Source organism: Anopheles stephensi, chromosome 2, assembly GCF_013141755.1.
Source record: "Anopheles stephensi strain Indian chromosome 2, UCI_ANSTEP_V1.0, whole genome shotgun sequence".
Lineage (NCBI taxonomy): Eukaryota > Metazoa > Arthropoda > Insecta > Diptera > Culicidae > Anopheles > Anopheles stephensi.
In genome coordinates, this window is record NC_050202.1 from 40,516,996 (window position 1) to 40,530,879 (window position 13,884).

The 13,884-nt window shown below is 46.6% G+C and overlaps 1 protein-coding gene across 6 annotated transcripts in view; it reads left to right on the forward strand.

The window, feature by feature from the left end:
* Window positions 1-258: 258 nt before the first annotated feature.
* Window positions 259-13,884, forward strand: part of LOC118503122 (elongation of very long chain fatty acids protein AAEL008004) — a 37,568-nt gene continuing 23,942 nt past the window's right edge. Inside the window, exons 1-2 of one of the 6 annotated variants that reach the window (XM_036036072.1) lie at window positions 259-825; window positions 8,310-8,382. The gene's annotated coding sequence lies outside the window, so the exon portion shown is untranslated. Of the gene's footprint in view, window positions 826-1,285; window positions 1,570-1,964; window positions 2,165-8,309; window positions 8,383-13,884 lie in introns of those variants that run through there. The other 5 variants (XM_036036075.1, XM_036036073.1, XM_036036068.1 and 2 more) reach the window with 5 other exon arrangements.

The window sequence follows — 13,884 nt, forward strand, 5'->3', positions numbered from 1 at the left end:
AAATGTAGCTGTTCTGATGCAGTTGTTTTCTTGCTACGCCGTTCGAGCTAGTGGCGGCCATCGGCACTTCGGTACATCGGCTTCGCTAACCCTGCAAGGAACAGGTTCTCGCTCACCTGGCACGTGGTTTTTCTGCTGTGCGTCGTGTGCGTGCTGCTCTCTTCTGTCTCTTCGCCGTTTGACGCGTGTGTGCGTGTTTGGGAGTGTATTTTTGCTCTGCGGCCGCACGCGCTCCACCGCAGGAGCCAAGCCGTGCTGATATAAACGGCCGCCCCCGGGTCGGTGGTGGGAGAACTCGCTAAAACCAACGTCAAAATCCAGCGGAAGCGTCAGTTGCTTACAATCAGATTGGATGCGTAGGAAACCCATCTAGATCGTGAGCTCACATTCAAGTTCCTGCTGCTGCTGTTGCCGCCGTAGTGGTGCTTCGATTCCCGTGCGCCGTGCCGCCGTTACGCGCTGTTCTCGTGTGCAATAATCGCTTCCCGAGTAGTGCAATATTCTTGGTTGAAAAGACGAATTAACCAGCGGTGTTCCCGGGATAGAGTGAACAAAAAATAAAAGAAAGAAACAATTCTAGCGCGCGCGTGTGTGCTCCCATCGTGTGGTTCGTTTTTGTTTTCTTTTCGTTCGGTGTATTTGTGTGTCCCAGTGCTTGTTGCTTGTGTGTTTTTTGGCGAAGACAATCCCACCACCCCATCCAGATCTTGCCAGCCGCCTGTTGTTAATCCGACCCGAGAGTGCAATAATAGTGCACTAGACGCTGTTTCAGCGATCCAGGAGATACCAGGCAGCCGAAACAAGCGCGAGCTCGTACTGCAACAAGTAAGTGCAGGTTTCCTAGTGTGATGATTGTAAGGCAGCTTCGTTTGGGTGGGGCAGAACAGGGGGGACAACAATTTCTTCTGATCCGCGACAAATACTGTGCTCTATATCTATATCCAAAGAATTGCGGTGAGCTCTCGCATCTGTCACCACAATTTTCACACAACTTTAAGAAAGAGGCGCCTTCAAAGGAAAACCGTGCGCGCGGGAAATGTTGGCATAAACGATTCGTGGGCGTGTGTTTGTGTGCATGGGTGAGCTTTTGTCGCGAGCATTTCCTGATAAGAAGAATTTGTACTTGGAACTTGGCGCGGTCTTGATCGCGTGCAACACACATTCCCGCGAGCGAGAGAGCGAGAGCGAGCATAGAATCGAAACGAGCGAGAGGTTGTGATGGTGATGCACACGAAACCACACATATGTCTCCTAGTAGGCTGGGAAGTTAATTAAGCGTAAATGAGAATATGAATAGTAAAGCAGGCCACACGGCGCAACGAGACCGACACACATCTAGTTGAACCGCCGGGGAACCACGGGAAGTGGTGTGAAGGACCGTGGCGAAGAAGTGCTTGTGCCAATTGACGAGAAGGCGCACCACGTGAGAAAGAAACGGGAACGAACACCGAACTGCACGGCCGAAAGAATCCAACAACAATTAAGGCGAGAAAGGGCACAGAAAATTTGGATGGGAAATCAGGTCGCCTGGCAAGGTGCGTAACCATGTTTGTGTACCACCGAGTGAAAGTGAGTGAGTGATGCAGCAGTGTGGGTTCTAATGCGTTTTCTCACCGTCTCGCCACGGGAATTGGTCTACGTACGCAAACGGCCCGCTTGGTGCCGGCCTGTGATACTCGGTGTCCGCATAAATAAGCCTTGAAATCATCTTTTTGCTGTTCAATCAGTCGATTCTTACTCACCGGGAGGATTGTTTATCCACCGCTGTGCCAAGAACAGGCAAAAGCACCCGGGATTACATAAGCAGCTCTTTTTCGTACGTAGATCATATTCTGCTCTCGCGAGAAGGCGTTCCATCTCGCGCGCGCGTGACACAGTTTAAGCATACAGAGACCGGGAAATGGGGTCTATACCCCTCAGGTAGGGGTGGAACAAGTCGGGAAGAAGGTGCTCTTGGCTAGAGCAATCGTTCTAGGGCAACAGGGAAGATATGTTTGTCTGCCTGCTTGCTAGCAGGTGGTGCTGTGAGTGTGTGTGTGTGTGTGTGCAACTGTTTCTGTTTAGCAACGTTACAGTTCCGCCAACTGAGATGTCTAACGCCAACAAGAGATGCATCAATTCCGTTTCGGAAAGGCCAAGAAAAGCCGCGCATTTTTCGTTCTGTGTAAGTGTGCTGCTTTTTTGTGCCAGTTTTCCTTTTTTTACATCAAAAGTCAAAGAATCGATTTTTTTAGCTATCAAGATTCGTCCGAACCGCCGTGTCCTACGTTGGATAGTATTTCTTACCAGAACTGCGTTTTGGTGTGTTATGTAACGTGGAGAATGTTTATTTATCCAAGAAGCTCATTCAGTAGCCGCTGACTTACACGCGGCAATTTCGAGTTTAGGATGCTCCGGTGGTCGACGACGATTAACACGACCGGACTGTGTATCGACTCTCACCAGGACCAACTTCCCATACACATGATTTATTCTCCGGATAGCAGATATTATCAAGACAAGGAATCCGATTATGGAAGGCAAACACTTCTCGATGTTGTGCAGCGAAGATGAGGATTCGGGTGTGACGATCGCAAATTTATTGATGGAAAATTTCCGAGCTGAGCACCGGTTGCGACTGTTAACATACGTTTGTTTTCATTAACTACACCGCTCAAACGCCACCCTGTTTGCCCGAGCTACCTCGACTGGCCTTTGACGGCTTCCCGGGCCGATCGAGGTAAACGATGAAAATGGAGCAGTGCAACGGGAGGAGGACAGTGTGTGGGTCGCCGAGGTGAGTGCCGCAAATACTATGTTTTGCAACCTGCAACTGCAGCGCGATCCGAAGCGTGTAATATGCTGCTGAACCAGGTCTACACCGGTTCTCCATCCATCTTAATATCTGCCCCGTCACGATGCACTTTAGCAGGAGAGGAGAAGGAGGCGCAGAGGCTAGGTAGACAGGCGCCTCCTCCCCTCTTGGCATGCATTCTGAGGTGACGCTTGTTTTTATCATCAACTGGCCCTTGCTTGTGAAGCAATAGACGCGCTTTTGATCGCGAAACTTCCAAGTTCATGTAACCGCACCAAGCTTCCAGTTCTTTCTAACCGCCAGAAAAGGATCTGCAAGCTGAGCGATGTTTACGGAAACAATCTCGCGGTCCGTTGGAAGTGTTTACATTCACTCATACCACCGTCACACATTCAATCGTACGATTCGGCCGAGCCTCCTGTCATCATTAGAAGGGTAATAAATTCGGCAATATCCCCAAAACTCATCTACTGGATGAGTAATGTTTACTTTCAGATGGCGGTATGATTATCGCCAGATCGTTTGCTTCTGATTATTTCGAGCAATGACTGTACACAGAGACTGGCAGAGGAGTTAGTCATCCCCGTACCGAACAAATAGTCATTTTGTGCTGCTTTCTAGTATTCCCTGCCACACCAGTGTCCCTTGATGATGTGGGCAGCTTATTATTTTTTTATCTCATGTTGTACCACGCTAGATATCATTCATTATACAACTTACTGTAACAAGAGTGCGAGTTCAACCAATGTCGATGAAAGTTATCAGCCTGTGTTTTTGTGACGCTATCGGTTCGCTTATCTACCTTCGAACCCTTTCGTAATACCGCTACAATGCATGTGAATTTGTAAGCTTTGCTCGTTTAAAGTGGAATTCAAAAGGCACAAATCCGCGACAAACTATAACCCACATCCATCCATTTGGTGAAAAGTGATGTGTTGAAAAGCGCTGAAATTAATAGACCACCTTCCAACACACGGAAGATACGACGACTATTGTAAAAGGTAAAAGTGATTCTGGACCGGAACTGTTCGTGGTGGTAGCCGTCACCGTTCTTACTTTAACAAGGTACAGCTACAGCTGAAGATATAAGATTTTCCGGATACTAAATCTTCCTAACAGTCCTTACTGTAATAATCGTTCTTCAAAATCGTTGTTACAAAAAGTGACCTCGTTAATTTCTGTTTGATGTCATTCTCCGTGGTTTCTTCTCACACTTACTCATACTCACACTAGGCCACCTGGCGAGCATGGCGAGCCCCTTCACTTAAGCAAAGTACGGGAGGCGAGCGTTGGCCGCCGTGTCTTGTACAAATTCCGTTGGCGACCTTGCAATTATGCAATTCTTCAGTTTTCAGTTGCAGCACACGAGCGCTCTGCAGCCAGCTCGCGAGCTGAGTTGAATTGAGCTAATTTTCACTCTCCCAGTGCTCTCCGAAGGGGCACTTGTTGTATCTCAATTCCGAGGGAACAAACCCCCGTTAATAACGAACTCCCCAACCGCAGGATATGCTGTGGCCTTCATACTAGTCTATTGCTGTCGGTAGATGACCAAGAGCAGTGTGCTTGTATTAGTAGATGATGCATTGATATGGGGAAGTTGTTATTTGTTGGTTATGTTTTCAGTCGGCGATGAGTTACGCGATCGCCGTGCTCGCTGTTATCTATCTCCGAAAGGCTGGCCACATCAAAGTGCATGGTAAAAATCGTTTATGGGCGTTAATCATTCAACCTAGATTTAGGTAGATTCGAATGAAAAACGCTCATTTGATGAGAGTGTTGATACACACACACTATTATGTGATTTGTTCAAGAAATATTGTTGAATCACGTTTTCACATTTTGTAATGTGCTTTGTTGTGTCTATGCGTACGTTTTGATTGGTTTTATGTGATCATTTGATGCTGCTATCTACTTTTGAATCCGTGTTTAACAACAACAACAAACTAGCGATGGGTTCTTTGTTCTTTGTTTATTTAAATTTCAAAAGTTGAAGCTATTTGGAGTTTCAGGATATTATTCGTAAACTCGTATTAATTCAGCATTAGCTAGTCAATCGTGGTCGTGTTGGTTCCGGTTCGCTATAGCTTCCTTGTTTGATCGTATAAACACCACGATCCTCACGCGCATATCATTTCTTTCACTGTGAGGAATCAAGTTGTGGACCCCAAAATGCTCATTGATCAGGAATGTCGAACATTCAGCATAAATTTGCAAACTTGAGCAATTAATTGGCAGCGCCGGGAGAAAAAAAAACCGGTGCGAATTCAATTCCGCATTCATTTATTTAAAGCTTCGCAAAACACAACAGCGAAGCATGAATAAAAATTGGAAAACACTATATGCAAAAACTGGTTCCGATGTGATGTGTCTTCGCGCGTGTATTCAGCGAATGCGTGTGGGCGAAGAATGGATGGCATCTGCATAAATCCGTAATTCTAATAATAGGTTATGTTACCAGCCAGCAAGCGCTAACTTCTAACTTCAATTTCTAGCAGTTCTAAGCTCTCCTCATAAGGAAATTCAAATTTAACCTAAAACAACTATAGCAGAAAAAAACCCCAAACAACATGAAGGCTGAGAACGACCATCACAATCGGCCAAACGCTTAGCCGAATGGATGGTGAACGACAACTGCAATAATGCGGTTGTTAAATGTCCAATTATGCCACCGTTAATTATAGACCGTTCACATGAGCTTTTAGCATAATGAGCACACCCACCATCCATCCACTCGCAGGTGCAGGCCAATGGCTTACGAGCGACCGTGGCCACCTTTACGAGTCCCGTATGATATTTTTTTTCGGCTGCCTACTTAATGTGTGCTCTCTCGCTCCCTCGTAATGATCTGTGCCGCAGCCATTACCAATGCAAACATGCGCCAGTAATGATTCGATGACTGACTGACTGGCAAGGCGGAGATGCATTCTAATGCAATCGCAATCACAGTTCTTTCCGAGTTATCCAGACTGGTGGGGGCAGATTTGCATCGGTTTCGTTGCTTTCGAATGGAATAGTTAGCTGCACACGTATACATACATACCGCAGAGTAAAACTGCAGAGTGCCAGTTATGAAACGGTAACCTTTCCGTCGCTGAACGCGTCATACAGGTGTAACAAAAGCAGAAAAACAATCAAATTTTTAACGGGGTTTGTTGAAGCAAATGAAGCCATTTGGGGGTCGGTCGGCAAGAACGCGGGTTGCCACACACGCGACCCTCTTATTCCGGGTTAAAATGTTGCTCAGCGGAAAAGGGTTTTCTTGTTCACAGTCAGTAAGCAGCCTCGCCACACTATCAGTCTGAGCTTGTGGTCGGCATCGGTGGACGAAACGTGGCCGAAAGTGATCGTGGTTTTAGCCGAAACCGGATGTTGCCATCGGATTCTCCGTGGCGGACACGTTTTTTGCTGTGCGACTCATTCCCGTACAGCAGTCAACGGATGAAGACGCGTGTTTGCGATTGCTATTCATCGGGTGTGCCCGTATACGCCATAGAAGCGTCGGCAGAATCAAGCGTGACCATAATACAGAGAGGGCTTTTCCCGTATTCTAATAAGAATTTTTGATTATCACACAAACCAAGTGAAGGGTCTTCAAATCGGAGAAATGTTTTATATCTAATAAGATATAAAATGTTTTACCTAAATTAAAGCACTCGTAAACGCACCGAGTATAACATTAGATCGGCGTTGATATCTCCTCCTCCGAAGTAGTACAACATAAGTTCCAAGCTAACGAATGAATGAACCTATTCAATTGCCAGCTGTGTCTGTCTGGTCTAGTCTCCGGTCTGGTGTGGTGGCGATATGTTCATTTGTCAATGATCGCGTATCGCAGTTTTGGATGGAAGGGAGGTGACTGTCCTCTTTCTAATCTTGACACAGATATTTGTGTGCTTACTCGCGTGCCCACCGGCGAAGGAAGCGCGTTTACGATTCGTTTGCCTGGAATGGTAATGCAACACGCCCTTGTATACGATAACGGCACGAAGACATTATGTGTTCAATTACGGGTTCCTTGCAGGCGTTGCGGGATCACTTGGTTTGCAACGCATAACGACTCGTTTTTTTTTTCTTTATCTAGATGAGTCTACCTCGGGAATGTATTAAGTTTCGATTTCAAGCAATACGCAGGGTTTATATTCGAAATATGGATTTTGGAAATTATTATGAACCTTCACACGACCACGAAAAACGAAATCGGAACCGACATTTTGATAATCCGAAGTGTATCCTTGACTGTGACGGCAGCAGGCGGCCTCAGCATTACGACCTACCCAGCTCGACTGGATTATTAGCTTTATTGCTGAATGTGCGCTGAAAAGTCGAATCAGGCGATCTCCAAATTGTACCAAACGCGCGATCGCACCTCGCAGTCGTTGACAGTTTAGGTTGTCGCTTTGTCTCGGTGGACCGAAAACAACAAAACTTCCAGTCCAGCGTCCGTTCGACTTCGTCCGTTGACCGGTTCCTCCCAGGCGCAGCTGAATCGGGGTTTCACTTTCGATTCAGGTGAAGGTTAGTCTTCGCCATCGGTGTGTGCCGCAAGCTGTCATCCTTCGCATGTACCTGAGCCGTTAGGGAGCCGGACGACGTTAGTTTGGCCCGCCGGGGTCTCTGTGCCGGTGTTATTTGATTATTATTATGCCATCGTCCCCCGAGCGCTTCTTCGCAGTTAGTGCTGGACTGAAGGCATTTGCGTTGGTCAGGTTTTCGGTGCACAGCGGCGCGCTTGTCCTGGACGACGTGCCCCGAGGTGCATCATTTCGTCGTCGCCGTCGAACGTTGGTGCCGTGCTGCAGCGCCGGTCGTTGTTTTGCTGCGCTGTGTGTGTGTATGTTTAATTCTTTTGAGGCTAAACGCAACAGCACCTTGTGCACTGGGGGAGGAGTGGAAGTGGAGCAGAGCAGAGAATAGCACGTGGTGGAGGGGTGGAGAGCGAAAGAATGGGGGCGCTTTTGGGTTTTGGTGAATGTCAGCAGTTTGACGACTGTTCCAGCGCAGCGATGTGTTTGGGGTTTGGAGGAATAACTGTGACGTGAACCCTGGCCGCTTGTTGCATCATAATATTGTTTCCTTTTTTGTGCGTGTCATCCCAACCTGTCTCTCTGTCTCCCCTCACTCCCCCTGTGCCGACCCATGTGAGCCCGTTTGATGGTCATAGATATGGGAACCGTGAAAGACGAGAAACTCACCTCTCAGGGTCAGATTATGGTAGCGGGTAGATTTGTGCGTCATGTTTGAGTTGTGCACCGGTTGGAATGTTTTTGAAGTATGTCAATTTATACTGTCACATTTTCATACACCAAGGTGCAATACATTTAAAAACATGGTTCTAGTTTTGAAGATTGAAAAAAACTGTCTTGAGTCAATACAAAAAAACACACACACACACATGCTCAGACAGATACTAATTGTCTTACCTCCGAATGTTTCTCTGTATACTAAACCAAAAACTTCAATGCCATGCCACGGATATGCTGTTAACCGGTTCCGATTGTTTCTTCTCTTTTTGTAGATATAATCGTCAACGAATACTTCAAACACCGTGGTGTGACTGCACATCTCCAACCCTTAACGTGAAGCTATAGGTAAGTTTTCCCTGCCTGCACTGTACCCGAGACCAAGTTTTTTTTATGACGTCGTTCAATTAAAAATAGTATCCCCATCATATGCTGCTTGCGCATGAAATGAGCACAGGTGTGCTAAATATATATGGTCCGATAATGGCGGCTCTGTATAGAATCTGGTGTACGCACCCGACCAAACCGGACTAGTTCTGCAGGAGGAGGTAAAGTTTGGAACAAGTGTGTTGTATATACACTGCAGTGTACAGTGAGCAGAATGAGCTTCAAAAATAGCTCCAGCTGTAGGATGGACCGAACGCGCTCCAAATCTAAAACTGTTTTGGACTGCTCGTACTCCACCCCAAAACAAGGTCAAGGTGGGTTGGACGCGCGGGTCTGATATGTCTTTGTGTAAGATACATGTCAGTGGTGGTGGTTCCCTTAAGGTGAACAGATACGACAGGAGTTGCTTCCGAAGAGTTGTTCTGTTAATTTATGCGGAATAATCTGTAAAGAAGAAATAGCGGGATAGCTGTCGACGAGGATAACAACATATACTGTTATGGCTAGATATTTTTCCTTAAAGGACATTATTCCCTGTAAAGAAGATACTGGCTTAAAAAATATATTTCTAGTAGATCTTACTAGATCACCTGGTTTTGAAAACATTCATTTGAATGAATAATTCTTCCTCTTAGGTCATGCCTTCCATTGAGAGGCTCAAAGTCTCTATAAACGATGGAAAAAGTCTTCTGTTGTGGCTTACCGTCATGCCGTGTGAAGACCGGCGAAACAGTCGTTTTGATAATTTGATCCAGATGGCCAAGAACATGAGTTTGTTTTTTAACTATCTGGAATATGCTCAATATTGTTAGCCTGCTGTTTACTAGAGCCGGATTTTTCAATACACACAGTTACGCGTATTAAAATCTTCAAAGGTGAGGACTTAAATTGCGATTGTCGCGATCTTAAAATCTGTACGGTTCTAACTCCGGACCATATCTTCATTGTGTGGTGTTACGCGTTCGCGAAAAAGTTCATTGGTCTGTTCTAGTATTTTCCGAAGTCACCTACCTCTGCAAGCTACTAATGTCAGCTTCGAGAACGAGTTCGTTTCTCGCAGCAATTATCGCAGTAACTAATGGTTTGGTTGACGGTCAAGGAAAGGCCTCTAGCGAGGGGCCTCGAAAGGACTCTAACCTTCCAATCCACCCTAAGCTAGTCTGCAGAGGTTGCTGTGGAACGGTGAGATACTTGACATAGAGCGAATTGCTTGACTAGCCGGGGGGACGAGTGCTAATGCTGGGGACGATTTTGTGAGAAACACAGTGATTGACGTTCGGTCCAGCCAGCAAGCACACTGGTACTATGCAGAAGCCTGGCACTAGTTATGAAAGAACCTGTTATTTATTGCAATTTTATGTGGAATGACGAGTGGAGAACATTCTCGTTTCAAATTGCTCTGACCGATCGCGTTCGACGAGTGTGTGGCGTATGTGACGCATTTGTCGCCCTTTGTGTGTATGTGTGTGTCACCACGTTATCAACAACTCAACACCTCCTTTGCGTCTTGCCAATGGAAAGAAACCCGGCCAACGACAGGAAACGAAACGAATCGACAGAGCACGATCGACACGAGTTGGCATTTTCCAATTTGGCACCGGGTCGCTAAACTTTATTATGAAAGCCAAGTGGAAAATGTTCTTAAACGAGCCTGACGCGCAATCTCGAACATTTATGCTGTTCCCGCTTTGCAGAACGCAACTGTAAATGAGGGGGGTTGCAGTGTTATGTGTGCAAGAGTGTCAACTTGCAGATCTGTTATTTGTCGTCAAAGCTACTTAAGCGACAGGCAGAGAGCTGGCCGAATGGGTACAAGAAATTGTTCGCTCGTTATTTGAAAGCAACATTTGCGCATGCAGGAACATTGTAACGAAAGTGCAAAGGTTCATGATGAATCAAAAAGCGTATACTTCAATAAGCCTCCACAAGCCTCCATTGGAAACACTGATATCTTTTACCAACAGTAGACAAATGTACCTTTGGACTGGGACCGCCGTTAACACAATTAGCACTCTAACGAAACTCTCAACACAGCTGTCGTAAGGGTCGTAATCCACCCGATTCCTGACATCATCTCGATGGGGTTTTCGAACGGGATCGATCAAACGATCGACAACGACATTAGTGAGCGGTTTTTGACACGCCCTCCGCGCTCATCCCGCCGTGTTGACATTAGACAGTTTGTCGTCAGTTCCGGTGTAAGCTTCTCAGAATCAATCACCACACGCTCAAGCACAAGTTAGAATGAGTTTGTCGAAAGTTCTGATTCATTGTATATGTTTTTTTTTTCTCTTTGTGCTGTAGCCTATTAGCATAAGCTCCTGTCAGCAGCCGGCAGGTGAAGACGAATGACATCATTACCATTGTGAGCAGCGTTCTCATGCGCTTGTAATCGGCTTTGTGCGACCGGATGATTGATTATGATCGACTTAATGTAGGCTTCATGTGCAGAGGGTGTTTTAGACAACATCGAACAAAAAATTGTAGCTGTACTCAATTGAAGTTCTAGCATGTTCTACATCCCGTGCGCTTTAAGACATCACTCGCGCTGATCCTAATCCTATTGTTAGTTGCATACTCCCACCAAGCTCATCACGAAATCTAATTGCTACTTGTCAAGCTAATGTGTGTTGTTGTGGAATAATATTGCGTTCCTTTTAGTGCATATTATCACTAAAAGCATCTCACTAGTGTTTCGCAAGTTCAATTGAAAAGATTTCGTTATCTTGACTTATTGGAGGATTGTGATGCGCAAATTACGCTGTGCTGGAGTTCACCAAGAACCATACAGTCGCTGGAGTGTGTTAACGAAATGATTTAAGCTTCTCTCCCGATATTCCGCCGTCAGCGTCGTCGTCGTCGTCATCGACATCGTTAAGCTGGGTTGCTAATCACACCGAAACGATCATGTTCGTGTGGCCAAGCCTCGGGGTTGTCGCAATAATGGACCTCCCACACTCCCACTCCGCGACAGGTGATCGACGGATGTAAACGGGTATCATTATTCTTATTAGTTCCCATTGCAACCAACATCTCTGGACATTTGGAATGTAGGGCAAACATAAAAAAAACATTATATCGTAAGGTGGCAATGATTTACTGCGTTCACCTGTTAAATGGATATGCCACTGATATAGAATCATTCTTCAAGTACGTTCTCTCCCTTTTCTTCGAGTACGTTGCATCACAGCTTTTACGAGTGCTTGAATTAATTTTATCCTAACTTCCACAAAGATGCATCATGCTATAGACCTCCCATCAGTACAGAGTGCAGTGAAATAAATTGACCAACACACATAATTGTATGCCATTTTCTAAGCCTGAAGCAATGAAAAGGTGATGGAGCGAAGAGGTCGATTTGGTCGATGAACGACGAAAGAGGGATAGGATGGATGGTGATTTGTTTGTTTTCACGTTTGACTTGCAAACGTCACATTTCGCTGTCATGAAACCGCTGCGAAATTGCCCTGCGACCCGGAGAAAAGACCAAGCGCGCGGTGTGAGGCGGGTACGCAAACAAACCCGCACGATGTCGGGGGCATCAAGAATCGTCCTCTTCGCGTGCATCATCATTTTCTAATGCATCGTTCGCATGTCGTCGATGGGACGGTACAACGGTGTACAGGCAGCGAGAGTGCATTGCTGTTTGTGTTCCATTGCCATGCTTGGCATGCAAAGTGACGATATTGATCTGACGACGACGCCTCGATGTGTATGCCAACGCCCCGGCGTGTGCTGGAGCCGGAGATCGATTGGACTGCCGTCAAAATGGCTCGAAGCGGACGGAAAGTGGTCATTTCGTAAGCGCTTCGTGTTTCGTGTTTCATTTCATTAGATCTTGGAGCCATTGGAAGCATATACACACATCATATAAAAGAGATCGACAGATCAGGCGCGCGCCCCGCCTGCAATTAGCCGTCTGTGTATGTGGCTGTCTAGCTGGCTGGCTTGCTGGCTTTGTTGCCGCTTTAAGTATTAAGCAAGAGCGGATGGATTGTGTAAAAACCGAAAGCTACTGCCAACTTTGTGGGCTTCTGGTAGTGCGCTAAAGCACTGATCACTTTTATTGTTTTCGATTACATTCGGTGTCCCTTGCCCAAGGTGCCCGGATGGCAATGTCCGGTAACTTCCGACAGTTTTCTCTCCCTTTTTCGAACACCAACGGTCGTAAATTGATAGTTTTTTTGACAATAAAATAAAGCCACCAGGAAAACTCTACCGTCTGCGCGGTTTCCAAATCGTTCGGCGAGAGCGAAAAAAGGCAAGCTGGAAGTGATTACAGGGTTACAAATTGTCTCCACCGCGCATCGTCCATGTCGTGGGAAAACCGAGTAAGCCTTTCCAACCGGGAAGCAAACCGGAACGTCAAGGGGCTAGCAAGAGCGCTGGAAGTAATTGTCCAACATACTCGAGGTTCGATGTAGCAATAGGTCTGTAGGCCGCCATCGAGCATTTCTGCGGAGTACTTTGTGGTGGTTACATTGCGAATGGATGTGTTGTTGCTGGTTACTACTGGATGGTGAAAATGCAGCACAACCTCCCGCGCACCGCCTGCATGCGTTGCCCTCGATCAGCAAGCTACGCTCAAGGCCAATGCTTAAAATTGGGAAAAGAAGACCACAGACCGCAGCCCCGTGAAAGAAGGCCTGCGTGGGGGGTTTGAGCTCAGGCTGCAAAAGAGACTGTTGATGGTGACTGCCCCTGGATCGGATGCCGTCGTCTCCCTTCTCGCTCTGTGGCGACCGTCCACACGTGTGGGCACAGCATTACTCGAGCAAACGACGCAAAGTGATAGTACACGTCGCGTGTCCTCCAAAGGCCGCTCCAAGTCTGCGTTCCCGGGTCGGTCTCGGTAATCGGCCGAAGTGGATGATATCGTTTGACCGTCGTCCGTTGGTGGGGAATGCGTGAATTCCGTCGCAAAGAAGTGAAAGTTGATTGCGCGGGATCAATCCACTGGGTAGCTTGCGTCCTCGTGGACACCGGTTACTTCTCCAAGGCGACATGGCAGTACCACTGCCAAAAACATTCTGCCAACTACAGTTTCGGGAAAGTATTTCTTGCTGCTGATGCTGCTGATGCGGCTAGTGTACGTGGCCGTATCGCAATGTAGTTGGAAATGTCAACAACCAACGGTAACTTAAATCCCTTTCAAGCTATTGGTTGCAGTTGGAATGGTCTTTACCGAATGCGGCTGAGGTGCCCTTGCGCTTGATGAGCCGGCCATGACTATCGAAAGATGCACTAAATTAATAAATATTTGTTGACACCTTGTTGCGCAAATCGTGTACTTAAAACTGCTCATGCTTAGTGCTTCCTTCCGGTCCGGCTCAGTACCACCAGACGTTGCGCAACGAAATTCGGATGTGGCCAAGGCTTCTCGTGAAGGTCTGAACATTATTTTTCCAACATGGTCCACTGGTCTGATTCATCGCAAATGTGGCGTTCTACTTCGAATTGAGC